The sequence below is a fragment of the Dermochelys coriacea genome, chromosome 16 (genome assembly GCF_009764565.3).
Source record: "Dermochelys coriacea isolate rDerCor1 chromosome 16, rDerCor1.pri.v4, whole genome shotgun sequence".
NCBI lineage: Eukaryota > Metazoa > Chordata > Testudines > Dermochelyidae > Dermochelys > Dermochelys coriacea.
In genome coordinates, this window is record NC_050083.1 from 9,115,844 (window position 1) to 9,128,897 (window position 13,054).

Genomic DNA, 13,054 nt, shown 5'->3' on the forward strand with positions numbered 1-13,054 from the left:
CCAACATTCCACACAAAGATGGACTACAAGCCGTCAGGAACAGTATCCCCGATACTGTCACGGCTAACCTGGTGGCAGAACTTTGTGACTTTGTCCTGACCCATAACTATTTCACATTTGGTGACAATGTATACCTTCAAATCAGCGGCACTGCGATGGGTACCCGCATGGCCCCACAGTATGCCAACATTTTTATGGCTGACTTAGAACAACGCTTCCTCAGCTCTCGTCCCCTAATGCCCCTACTCTACTTGCGCTACATTGATGACATCTTCATCATCTGGACCCATGGAAAAGAAGCTCTTGAGGAATTCCACCATGATTTCAACAATTTCCATCCCACCATCAACCTCAGCCTGGACCAGTCCACACAAGAGATCCACTTCCTGGACAATACGGTGCTAATAAGCGATGGTCACATAAACACCACCCTATATCGGAAACCTACTGACCGCTATTCCTACCTACATGCCTCTAGCTTTCATCCAGATCATACCACTCGATCCATTGTCTACAGCCAAGCGCTATGATATAACCGCATTTGCTCCAACCCCTCAGACAGAGACAAACACCTACAAGATCTCTATCATGCATTCCTACAACTACAATACCCACCTGCTGAAGTGAAGAAACAGATTGACAGAGCCAGAAGAGTACCCAGAAGTCACCTACTACAGGACAGGCCCAACAAAGAAAACAACAGAACGCCACTAGCCATCACCTTCAGCCCCCAACTAAAACCTCTCCAACGCATCATCAAGGATCTACAACCTATCCTGAAGGACGAGCCATCGCTCTCTCAGATCTTGGGAGATAGACCAGTCCTTGCTTACAGACAGCCCCCCAATCTGAAGCAAATACTCACCAGCAACCACACACCACACAACAGAACCACTAACCCAGGAACCTATCCTTGCAACAAAGCCCGTTGCCAACTCTGTCCACATATCTATTCAGGGGATACCATCATAGGGCCTAATCACATCAGCCACACTATCAGAGGCTCGTTCACCTGCGCATCTACCAATGTGATATATGCCATCATGTGCCAGCAATGCCCCTCTGCCATGTACATTGGCCAAACTGGACAGTCTCTACGTAAAAGAATGAATGGACACAAATCAGACGTCAAGAATTATAACATTCAAAAACCAGTTGGAGAACACTTCAATCTCTCTGGTCATTCGATCACAGACCTAAGAGTGGCTATACTTCAACAAAAAAGCTTCAAAAATAGACTCCAACGAGAGACTGCTGAATTGGAATTAATTTGCAAACTGGATACAATTAACTTAGGCTTGAATAGAGACTGGGAATGGATGAGTCATTACACAAAGTAAAACTATTTCCCCATGGTATTTCTCCCCCCACCCCACCCCCCACTGTTCCTCTGATATTCTTGTTAACTGCTGGAATTAGCCTACCTGCTTGTCACCATGGAAGGTTTTCCTCCTTTCCCCCCCTGCTGCTGGTGATGGCTTATCTTAAGTGATCACTCTCCTTACAGTGTGTATGATAAACCCATTGTTTCATGTTCTCTGTGTGTGTGTATATAAATCTCTCCTCTGTTTTTTCCACCAAATGCATCTGATGAAGTGAGCTGTAGCTCACGAAAGCTTATGCTCTAATAAATTTGTTAGTCTCTAAGGTGCCACAAGTACTCCTTTTCTTTTTGCGAATACAGACTAACACGGCTGCTACTCTGAAACCTATTATTATGTGGTGCAGGCTGCAATACCACCTGCTGCCACACGGTGGGGTTGGAGCTTTGTGGGTGGGTGCGGTCCATCTGGCTGCCACTGACACCTGGTGTTGAACTCCCATCTGGGCTCCCTGTGTCACAGGGAGAAGGCACAGGTGCTGGAATATGGACTACTGTGTGGCCATTTCCAATCAACCCACCCCCAGAAGCAAGATACGAGGCCTATAGCATAAGCTGCCTGCAGCTGCAGACCTTTCCTGCTTCTCTAGACCCAGCAACAGATAGGGTGGGTTTCTGAGTTGGTGGGGAATTTGGTGGAGGTGTTTGGCTGAAGGGGTGTTTCTGAGCATAAGGGCATTGTAGGTGGGAGGGTCTCAGAGCAATGTGGGAGGGAGAGTGCTGTCCTGTTTCTTTGTTTTTGCATTAGTATTTGACAACTTGACTGAGTCACACTAACTTCCCCGTAAGAGAGTGTGCATTTAACTGGAGTCTGGGAATGAAAGTTTGTGTTTTTTAGGCTGGGATTAGGTCTAAGGCACCTTAGTTGTAAATACTGCATGTTTTCTGTTGCCACTGCTGTATGATTCTGACCTCGTATAATAGTGTCACTGCTGTAATTCTTTTTTTTCTTTGGTGGTGCCCAACATAAGGATGTAACCTTTCAGAAGGTCTCTTGGAGAGACAGCAATCAAGACACAACTAGGGCATTATGAATAGGGGCGGTTTGTGTCCATTATGAAGTCAGTCTTGCAAGTAGCTCCAAGCAGGAGGACCTTGCCCCTGTGTAGAGCCCCATTGACTTCAGTAGAGTACTCTATGGGTACAGAAATTCACTCACATGGAGAAGGATCAGAGTCTAACTGGGCAAACAGGAGTGCATTTAATTTGCAATCCCAGGGCATGGGAAAAACCCTCATCTCATTCAGAGATAAATCAGGAAGACTATGCCACTGAGGTACAACCTTGGTATCCCTTGGTACTTTAGGTTTTGTTATTTGTTTGGCTGTTGGTTGGACTCAGACTATGGAGCTGGGAAGGAAGTCTGACAAATCCTATACCAAGTATCTTTCTTTATTTTTGGAGGGATAGAGGAATCTTCTTCATCTATATATCAAACAACAACTGAATACGTAAGGGTGCTCATGGGATCTTCCCAGAATCCATGGTCATCCTTCATAAACCTCCTTGTTGCCAAAGATTGATGATTAGTAGGGTTGGATGAATAGATATCCTTAAAACAGTACTTGAGACAATCCCATGCCCAAAACTCCAGCTGGTGTTTTAAAAGTATTTTTAATTTTTGTGCTCCTAGTTCTGGACACAACCATGAGAGAGGCTGCTGCTTTAGCTGTATTATCAGCCCCAATGAGAGCTGCATGTTTTTGGGATCCCACAAAATGCCTGATTTGCAAATCCGCAAAGAGGTTCAGATTGTTTTGAATAAAAATCCAGACTGCCATTGTGCCTATTCACAATTGAAATGCTGAAGGTTTTGTGGTGTCTCATTACCACTGTAGAGACGACCCATTTAGAGGAGTTAAAAACTGAATTATTCCAAGGTTTCAAGTAGGAAACTGTTTCCAGTCGGGGAATGAGGATAGAATACTTCTGTTCTCTGTGATATCTTCTGCATAAATCAAATGTGTGTCAAGTTGGCATATTTTGTTGTCCGTTTTTAATTCTGGATTCATTTCAGTGAGGAGGTTTGCTTATAAATCAATGGTTCAATATGGCCCCTGGGGAGGGAAGGGCCATTTTACGTTTGTGTAACATTTACTAGACCTGGTTAAATGGATGCACATCAAAATAAATGCTGTAACCTTTCAATAATGTTTAGTCTCCTTGAGAATGAACATACTGTGAGTATGTGTGTTAAGTATACACCATTAATAGTCTTCGTGACATTTGGGCTGGCTCTACTGAGACAACCGGGGAGGTGAAGGACTAATACTGAAAATGGCATCAAAAGGGAAGAACAATTCCTTCAAGGCACAGAAATGAAACTCAAAAATAAAATTTACCAGCAGTCTCAGGAATAAAAATGGATTCTCCCAGCTATCTGAATTGAATTTGAACCTTGTAACGTCAGAAGAAGGAATCTGTCCATGACGTGGGTTTCTCTTCTGAAGCGGCGGCAGGAGTGTGTCCAGAAATTCCTGGAAAGCTGCCACAGATGATGGATAATCCTAGCTCTAGCTAAAGGGTATTTGCCATTCTTAAAGTAGAGGGATTGTTTGTTAAATTCAGTTTCTCTCTGTTAGATCTTTCTGTGTATGTGTGTGTGTTGGACATGATAGGACCGTGGATTAAGTATTTAAGTATCAAATTCATTCTTATGTAAACCAGCACAGCTTCAATTATCTCAATGGAGTTGCATCTGCTTAAACCATGGTTGAATTTGGCCCATAGGATTCGCCATACCAGATCAGCCTAATAGTCCATCAAAGGGCTGGCAGGGGAGGGGAGGGATCAACCATCTCTCTCTCAGTATAGATGAGACCACAGGCGCACACTTGAAATGCAAAGGTGGCATGGAAGTACAGCTATTCCAGCTGTCATGAATTAGGTAATTCTCTCCACACACTAGGCCCCGATCCAAAGCCCATTGGAGTCAATGGAAGGAGTCCTTTTAACTTCTTTGTGCTTTGGATCAGGCCTCATAAGACAGAGAGAGCTTTCCTTAGAGGGAAAGAAGGTAATTACTGGATGGTGGGGGGGGGTGGACCTTTTATTTGATGGACCCAGAATTTGGCTGCACACAGTTTGGTTTAGCAATCGCTCTGAAGAGAACAACTTCCTAGTTTAAAACCAGACCTGTTGTTTTGCCCAGGTTTTCCCCTACTGGAAACTCCGCTTTTTAACTTTTCATATTGGTTACAATTTTTTTTTGCCCCGTTATCGCTTGCTGTTAAGAATCATTATTGTTTCTGGCCCACCTTGCTGGGATTATTTTAATTGTGTATAATGCTCTAGATGTCTTATGGTGGATCATCTCATTCTAAAATAAACAGATGAGATGGGATGCTCTAGCCTAGTGGATTCATGGTGAATAACACTGAGTTTCCATACAACAATTCATTCACTTCCTTTGTGAAGGATTCAGAGTAGCAGCTGTGTTAGTCTGTATTCGCAAAAAGAAAAGGAGTACTTGTGGCACCTTAGAGACTAACAAATTTATTTGAGCATAAGCTTTCGGGAGCTACAGCTCACTTCATCGGAATGCATCCAATGAAGTGAGCTGTGGCTCACGAAAGCTTATGCTCAAATAAATTTGTTAGTCTCTAAGGTGCCACAAGTACTCCTTTTTCTTTTTGTGAAGGATGGTATTTTAAGACTGAAGGACTCTGAGGATACATCTTCATTTGAACCTGGGCTGTGAATGGTAGCTTGTGTGTTCATACCTGCACTAGCTGTGCTCTAGCTAGCTTGCTAAAAATTAAAGATCAGATGCTACAGCACAGGCTTCAGTATAGGTTGCAGAAGCTTGCCTGCCCCTCTGGGTTCATACTCACTTGTGTAGCTAGTACTGAAGCATGTGCCTTTGCATCCTCACTTTTATCTGTAGCGAGCTACCTAGAGTACCGCTGACATGGGAATATTTACTTGAGCTGCCATTCGCATCCCCGGCTGCAGTTCAGACATACTGAAGTGTTACACTGAAGCCCATCCTGTAGCATTCTCACTGCTATTTTTCACAAGCTGGAGTTGTGTCTCTTTACCTTTCCAGACTACTGTACCCTTTTCAGGAGTCTGATTTGTCTTGTGTACCCCAAGTTTCATCTCACTTAAAAACGACTTTCTCACAAAATCAGACACAAAAATACAGAAGTGTCAGTGCACTACTAGTGGAAACATTGCTGACTTTCTTATTTTTACCATATAATTATAAAATAAATCAATTGGAATATAAATACTGTACTTGCCTTTCAGTGTATAGAGCAGTATAACCAAGTCCTTGTCTGTATGAAATTTTAGTTTGTACTGACCTCACTAGTGCTTTTTATGTAGTCTGTTGTAAAACTAGGCAAATATCTAGATGAGTCGATGTGCCCCCTGGAAGACCTCTGTGTACCCTGCTTCAGAGCCACTGAGCTAGAGTATACCTAGCACTGCTATGTCTACACAAACAGTTTATGGTTTGGATCCTCTGAATCCCTAGAGGTGTGTAATTCAAAGCACAAGAGAAGCTGTCAGGGCTTCAGATGTCTGATGCAGATGTCTGTTCAGCAGGCATAAGACCAAATATAGACTGCCTTAGCTTTCATATTTAAACTTCCACAGGCCTTGATGTGAAGAAAATGGCTACTTCTTCCTTAGGTCTTGCACTAAGGCCTATGGCCCTTTACCACCAGATAGGCTGCTGCAAAGGGGCTGATGGGCAAGGGCCCCTGGAGAATATTCCTGGTGCAAGGGGTCCCTATACCAGGCACAGAGCCAGCTCCTTCAGTCCTGAAGCACCTCTGCAGTAGCCCTGGGCTCAAGAGACATTCTAGGGTGGCTGGGGTTTGATGTGGGTAACCTGAAATGTGGGCAAATTGGGTGTGGCTGATGATTTGGTGCTAGTTCTCCAAGCAGATTAAAATTGTTTTCTGGCAAGTTTATCATCGTTGTGACTCAGCATCATTAGAACCTGAAATCAATAGTAAAGTTGGTGGCGAGGAAGAGAACTTGGGAATCATCTCTCATGGGTTGATGGGCCACAATAAGACAATGTTACATATAGATGACTCATGTTCTTGCAAGTTTCCCAGCCAATTTTTTCAGACAGAAGAGGTTTGGATATGCTTCTGAACTGAACCCAGCCTCCCAAATGTTTGAGGTTCACCCATCACTATTTTCTATCTTGCTTCAGCAGGGGTTTAATTTTAGAACAAGCACTTTGCTATGAAAACACGAAATGCTTTGCTTAAATATTAAACGTTAAAGTTACAGGTTTGATTTTTAACAGGACACTGGAAATATGTAACCTAATTTTCAGAGATGCGGAAGCCACATCAGTTTTAAAACTGGAATTGTCATAAATATAAAGGGAAGGGTAACCACCTTTCTGTATACAAGTGCTATAAAATCCCTCCTGGCCAGAGGCAAAACTTTTCCACCTGTAAAGGGTTAAGAAGCTAATGTAACCCTGCTGGCACCTGCCCCAAAATGGCCAATGAGGGGACAGGATTCTTTCAAATCTGGAGGGGGGGGACAAAGGGTCTGTCTGTCTGTGTGATGCTTTTGCCGGGAACAGATCAGGAATTCAAGCCTTACAACTCCTGTAAAGTTAGTAAGTAATCTAGCTAGAAAATGCGTTAGATTTTCTTTTGTTTAATTGCTTGTAAAATAAGCTGTGCTGGAGGGAATGTATATTCCTGTTTTTGTGACTTTTTGTAACTTAAGGTTTTGCCTAGAGGGATTCTCTATGTTTTGAATCTGATTACCCTGCAAAGTATTTACCATCCTGATTTTACAGAAGTGATTCTTTTATTTTTTCTTTAAATAAAATTCTTCTTTTAAGAACCTGATTGATTTTTTTCATTGCTCTTTAGATCCAAGGGTTTGGGTCTGTGTTCATCTGTACCAATTGGTGAGGATTATTATCAAGCTTTCCCCAGGAAAGGGGGTGTAGGGCTTGGGGGGGATATTTTGGGGGAAGACGTCTCCAAATGGTCCCTTTCCCTGTTCTTTGTTTAAAACGCTTGGTGGTGGCAGCATACTGTTCAAGGACAAGGCAAAGTGTGTACCCTGGGGAAGTTTTTAACCTAAGCTGGTAAAAATAAGTTTAGGGGGTCTTTCATGCAGGTCCCCACATCTGTACCCTAGAGTTCAGAGTGGGGAAGGAACCTTGACAGGAATGGACTGAGTTTATTGCAGCTTGGATTCCAGCATTGCTGGGAGACATCACCAGGATCTCCATAGTTTCACCCCAGGCCCTGGGATACTCAGTATTTGAATAAAAGAGAAATTATTTTCAATTCAATATGAAAGAACAGATCCCATGGTGGGAGATGATACCAATAACCACTATCTCTCCCAATTGAATGGGTACATCAGGAGAACACGGCCCCATTCCCACAAAGACTTACATACATACTTAACTTTACTCACTCAGAGTAGTAAAAATAACTGGAGTGTATAAAGTTAAGCATGTTCTTAAGTTTGAACAGGGCCTAGGTATCCTCTTCCTGCGGGCAACATGGTAAAATTTAAAGAACTCTGGAAGTTGCCAGTGTGGCATATGGTTGGGTAAAGTTTGGACACCAATGATCTACTGTGTCAAACTCTTCTCCTTATTGATGCTTGTGGTCTAAGCCCTCTTCTCCAACAAGTACAACATTTCTCAGGAGTCCTTTGTTTCGGGAGTGGCACCGAAGAGTCAGTGGGTAAATAGCTTCCCTTAGCATTAGTTCCTTGGAATGAATTTAATTGTGTTTCACAAGCCATGGTGCTAATGAAGGGAATGAATATGCAAGCTGAGAAGACACCTGGTTGCAGGAAGAAAGAGAGTTTATGGAATGCATCATCTACTGAGAAGGAATAATGACAGGTTTCAGAGTAGTAGCTGTGTTAGTCTGTATTCGCAAAAAGAAAAAGGAGTACTTGTGGCACCTTAGAGACTAACAAATTTATTAGAGCATAAGCTTTCATGAGCTACAGCTCACTTCATCGGATGCATTTGGTGGAAAAAACCATTTTTTCCACCAAATGCATCCAATGAAGTGAGCTGTAGCTCACGAAAGCTTATGCTCTAATAAATTTGTTAGTCTCTAAGGTGCCACAAGTACTCCTTTTTCTTTTTGAGAAGGAATAGTGGCCTAAATTGATCTTTGCCTCCTTCATGGTGATGCTTGAAACAGAGAGTTGACTCTTAACCAAATAAGAATAGGAATGAGGAACAATGGAACATTTCTTCTTGGGTGTTTCTGATAGGTTGATAGCCAGATTATACCTGTGTTGATCAGATTTGCTGCCCCTTCACTCATAACCTCTTTGTGCTTGATGGATCTCATGAAATACTGCCAAAGCAGGCCTTCCAATGAGGATGAAGGACAATGCTCCTCACAGCTCAACAGGCAAATAACACCAATGGATTGTTCTATCCTGAAGGATTTTCGGTAGGTGGGTGAGTTTTTTATTCCCCTCCATCCCTCTATTCACACAAATTATTTTCCCCCTACGTGGCTGTGTTCCCCATAATAAGGTATCTTTTCTCCAAACATTCTTATGTTTGGGCTTGTCCAATGAAGCATCCTGCCATACACAAGAAAGCACTCTCCATAGATGGAGGCATAACACCCTCTCCAAGATTTTTTTCCACTTACCCTGATGCGTGGGGAACATTTCCATTTGTATCATCTTCTCCATTGTATTTTCCTATAGATAGGAATGCCCCCAGAAGCACTTCACTAGAGACAAGGTATGTCCCCTTTAAGAATTCCCTGTAATTGTTATCATTCCCTTGGTATTTCCCCAGTAGATGAGGCATTTACCCCAAGTATTTCCACACACGTCAAAGGACAATCTATCAAGTATTTCTCCAACATTCCCTAAGCATTTTTGTTAAGGTGGTATTGAGGAAATGACAACCTTGGTCATGGATCTTCTCTTATTTGTCCCTTACTCCTCCCGCAAGTAGTGTTTTTGTTTTGTTTTTTCTTGATTAAAGTTTTCCTGTCACTTGCACTTCTGTGAAAGCATTGGGATTATGTTGCCTCATTCGTCCTCTTCTGCTTTGTTGTTGTTTCTCATGGATGGGATCTACAGAGCTGCAGCAGCAGGATGAACTGTGGAACTCTGTATGCAATATGATAAAGTAGTGTGGACTGATTGAATTAGCAAAGAGTTGGCAGTTGGGGTCTCTGTCCTGAGATCCAATCCCAGGTTTCTCAGTGACTTATCAGTCGCTTAACTTCTTTGGATGTCCAGGGTGTGGTGGTCTTGTGGATAAAGCACTGGCCTGGGGCTTGGGATTCAATTCTGAGATCCAACATAGACTTCTTGAATGACCTTAGGCAAATCACTTAATCTCCCTCGGTCTCAGTTCGCTGTCTGTGAAGTGGGGATAATACTTCCCCTTTATGGAGGAATTGTGAGAGGTAACGCGTTAATGTTTGTAAAGCACACATATGATGGGTGTCCTATAAGTATGGTTATCTGTGTAATGGGGATAGTTATACTTATCTACCTCATAGGGTGGCTGTGCGGCTTAAATATGTTTGCATAGTGCATTGAAAATGCAAAGTGATGATATTGTCCTTTATCATTAGGAAATCCTGAGGTGCTCTGAGATGAACAAAGGCCAGTCTGAATTACCTGAGCCCTGGAGAGACGGAAAGTGCAGAATGGAGAAAGAGACAGTAATGGAGGGATTTCAAAGAACTTTTTATGGCTAGGTTGTCCATTCAGATAGATGTTAGGTTGATGCTGACTGAACATTGTTACCACCTGCTGGTTATTTAGTGGCCCATGTCATTGCAGTTCAGTTCCCAGTGAGCAAATGTGTATGTCAGGAAAAAAAAATTCCCAATCTAGGACCATTTGATGGGCACTAATTGGCACTCTTTGTAGCGGTATCAGCCAAGATGCCAAAGAGCGAATGGCCTGTGGGGACTTTATTCAGGAGTTTCTGGGTCCCAAGCCTTTGCCAATTCCCCCAGCTGATTCTGTTTCCTCAGCTGAATGTACTCTAGAGGTGTGGACTTCATGGTTGGGTTGAGAGACGTTGGGCCTAATTCCCCATTGTCGTTTGCACCCGGGCAAAGGATAGGTATAAACCATTACCACATCAATTCTCCGCTTGCTCACACTGGCTGCAGAGCTTTACGCCCACTGTTCACAGGCATAAATGACAATGCAAGGTGCAGGGAAGTGGGAAAACAGCCGCATCGGCTGTGAGAAGAGGATGTGTATTTGACTAGGTTGTACCTATTCTGTGGATAAACTTCTGTCTCCAGAGCTGTCAATCCGGAACCTTTCATCAGCAGTAAATTCACTTTAGAAAAATCAAACAGAGAGGCAGAGAGATTAGTCAGAGTTCTCAAATGTTTCAAGAAAGTTTAATGTTGTTATCTCAGCAGACAGATATCCAACTATTCCTCCACTGGTTGACATAAGACACATTTGCTGACAGCGACATTATAGAACTCTCTCTCTCTTTCTCGAGTGAGTGAAGGTTATTATATCATGCTTAAATTGTATTTTAAAAACATGCCAATCAAACAATTAAATTAGAGACAGATTTTACTCTATTGGAAACTTTTTGCTGCTTAATATATAAATTTCCTTGTTCATTTGGAACCCCCAGACATCACATAGCTTCTAGATTCAGAGCTCCCTCCAGCTCTTTTCTTTCCCTGTGATTCTCTCAGTTTTACTTAGGAACTATTGATCTACCAAGGCTTTTTAAAAAAAAAATCCCACAATTTTCTTGGACCACAGAATTTAACTGACTGGGCTGTATATAAAGCAGGCTGCTTGCCAGCTAGACACCCTCGCATGCTCACCTAAGCAAATTTTACTCCCCCCGGTGGAGAAATCAGTCAGTATCAGGTTTCTGCTATGTTATTCGCTATATTATTCATATCACCACAGAAGCCAATAAGGGGCGACTCCAGACTGCCACCAGTGTAGGTCCCCCAGCACAGGAGGGAAGCCATACAAGGGAGGATGCACATTCCCTGTGCATTGCAAATCCCAGTTCTGTGCACAAGGCTGAAATGGGCTGGGGGGAGAAGAGGCTGTCCAAAACTAGGTCAAGGATGGAGTCAATCCGTGGCATCAGCTTCTACATGGATCCTTGATTCTCACCTTCCCTTGGCTCGTGCTGTGCAGCCTGTGGGTCAGCACCAGGGAAATGTATCAGCTGATAGGTAAAATCCTATCATCAGATCCACCAGGCAGATCTCAGATGAGAAGCTTACAGTGGAAGGCTGCAATATATAACTAGGACATTTTGCAGGATTTTTCCATTCTCCATATACCCCATAGTTTAGTTTGGGGCAGATATAATCCTGCTATAGCATGTGGCATGCTATTTCAAGGAAACATATCATTTCCTCAAGGTCAACCCTCTTGATTTTCAATAGATAAGAACCTCCTCTCTGCATGTATTTATAATCTTAGACGAGCAAAATAGGTACCACTATCTTTTAATGCTCTTTACAGAATGGCAACGCTTATGCAAAATACCAGAGCGGGTTGTGAGATGCTGTGACAAGCTGCATGCACAGCATGGCAGTGAAATGACCGGGCATTTCGCGTTCCTACGGGCTTTACCGCTCTGATGCATCACCTGGGATGAGCCTGGCTGTGGCATAGCAGAGCTGAAAGTCAAGGAGGGTGTGTCGGGCAAAGCTAAAGTGGATGAACACATTTTTGAATGGATAATTGTATTAGATGATTGGCGGGGATAAGGGGGTGTGATGGGGCATTCACCTCACACCAGCACAGATGGGGTTAAAGTGGCAAGAGAGGCCAATTTGCCATAGGCTGCATCTGATGGGGAGCTAAGGGGCAATGATACTGAGAACGAAACTCACCTGGGCAGGAGCAGGCAGGGGCTACTATAAAGCCTCGGAGTTGGGGATGGAATGGGCTGCAGGGAAGTGAGCCTGCAGTCACGCTCATTGATCCAAGAGGAAGAGTAGGAGCCTGAGAAAGGGTGGGGCAGGAAGGAGCATTAAGTTCTGAGAACATAGACCTGAACTGCTAGTTCGAATGGCCCTGGACTGGAACCCAGTGTAGCGGGCGAGCCTGGGTTCCCCTATAAGCCGCTGTGGTAGTGGTGCAGTCAACACAGAGGCTATGGAGGCTGCTGGAGACTGTGTGGGGTGAGACTCTGGAGAAACCCCCAAAGGGAAGGACGATTGTGGAGGGCTAAGCCACAAAGGAGAGGTGCTGCAGCTCCCAACAGCAAGAGAGGGGCCACAGAGCGAGCAACTGAGGCAATGGGCTGAGTGACCACCAGATGGGGCCCATGGACAGCGGCGAGCTCATTCCCCAGACGAGCCACGAGGAGGCGCCAATGTGCGGTGAGTAGCAGACCCCATGATGGGGAAAATGAGAACTAAATTATTTGCCCAATATAATGCCCATATCTGCATAGCTGTTCAGATAATGATAAAAAATATTTATAAATGATTTGTTCAACAACAAAAATGCCCAAACTCATCACAGAAATGATTTATAATGAATAATTCAGCCAGCTCGTGACAAAGGAACATGTCCCCAGGTGATATAAATTGATTTACATCTGCTGGAGTTTGGCCCAACGCTTTCCTTTCTCTGATTCAATGCCACTTTGACATCTTTGTAAAACATTGCCTGAAATAATCATTGTGGATTATCTTGTACAACAATCTGCTGCCT

General features: G+C 43.5%; 1 long non-coding RNA gene across 1 annotated transcript in view; it reads left to right on the plus strand.

Annotated features, from left to right (window-relative positions):
- LOC122456913 overlaps positions 1-11,821 on the plus strand; it is a 78,986-nt gene extending 67,165 nt beyond the window's left edge. The window contains exons 3-5 of the long non-coding RNA XR_006276083.1: positions 8,618-8,802; positions 9,068-9,104; positions 9,955-11,821. This is a non-coding gene — a long non-coding RNA (uncharacterized LOC122456913). The remainder of the gene's footprint in view (positions 1-8,617; positions 8,803-9,067; positions 9,105-9,954) is intronic.
- The last annotated feature ends 1,233 nt before the right edge of the window (positions 11,822-13,054 follow it).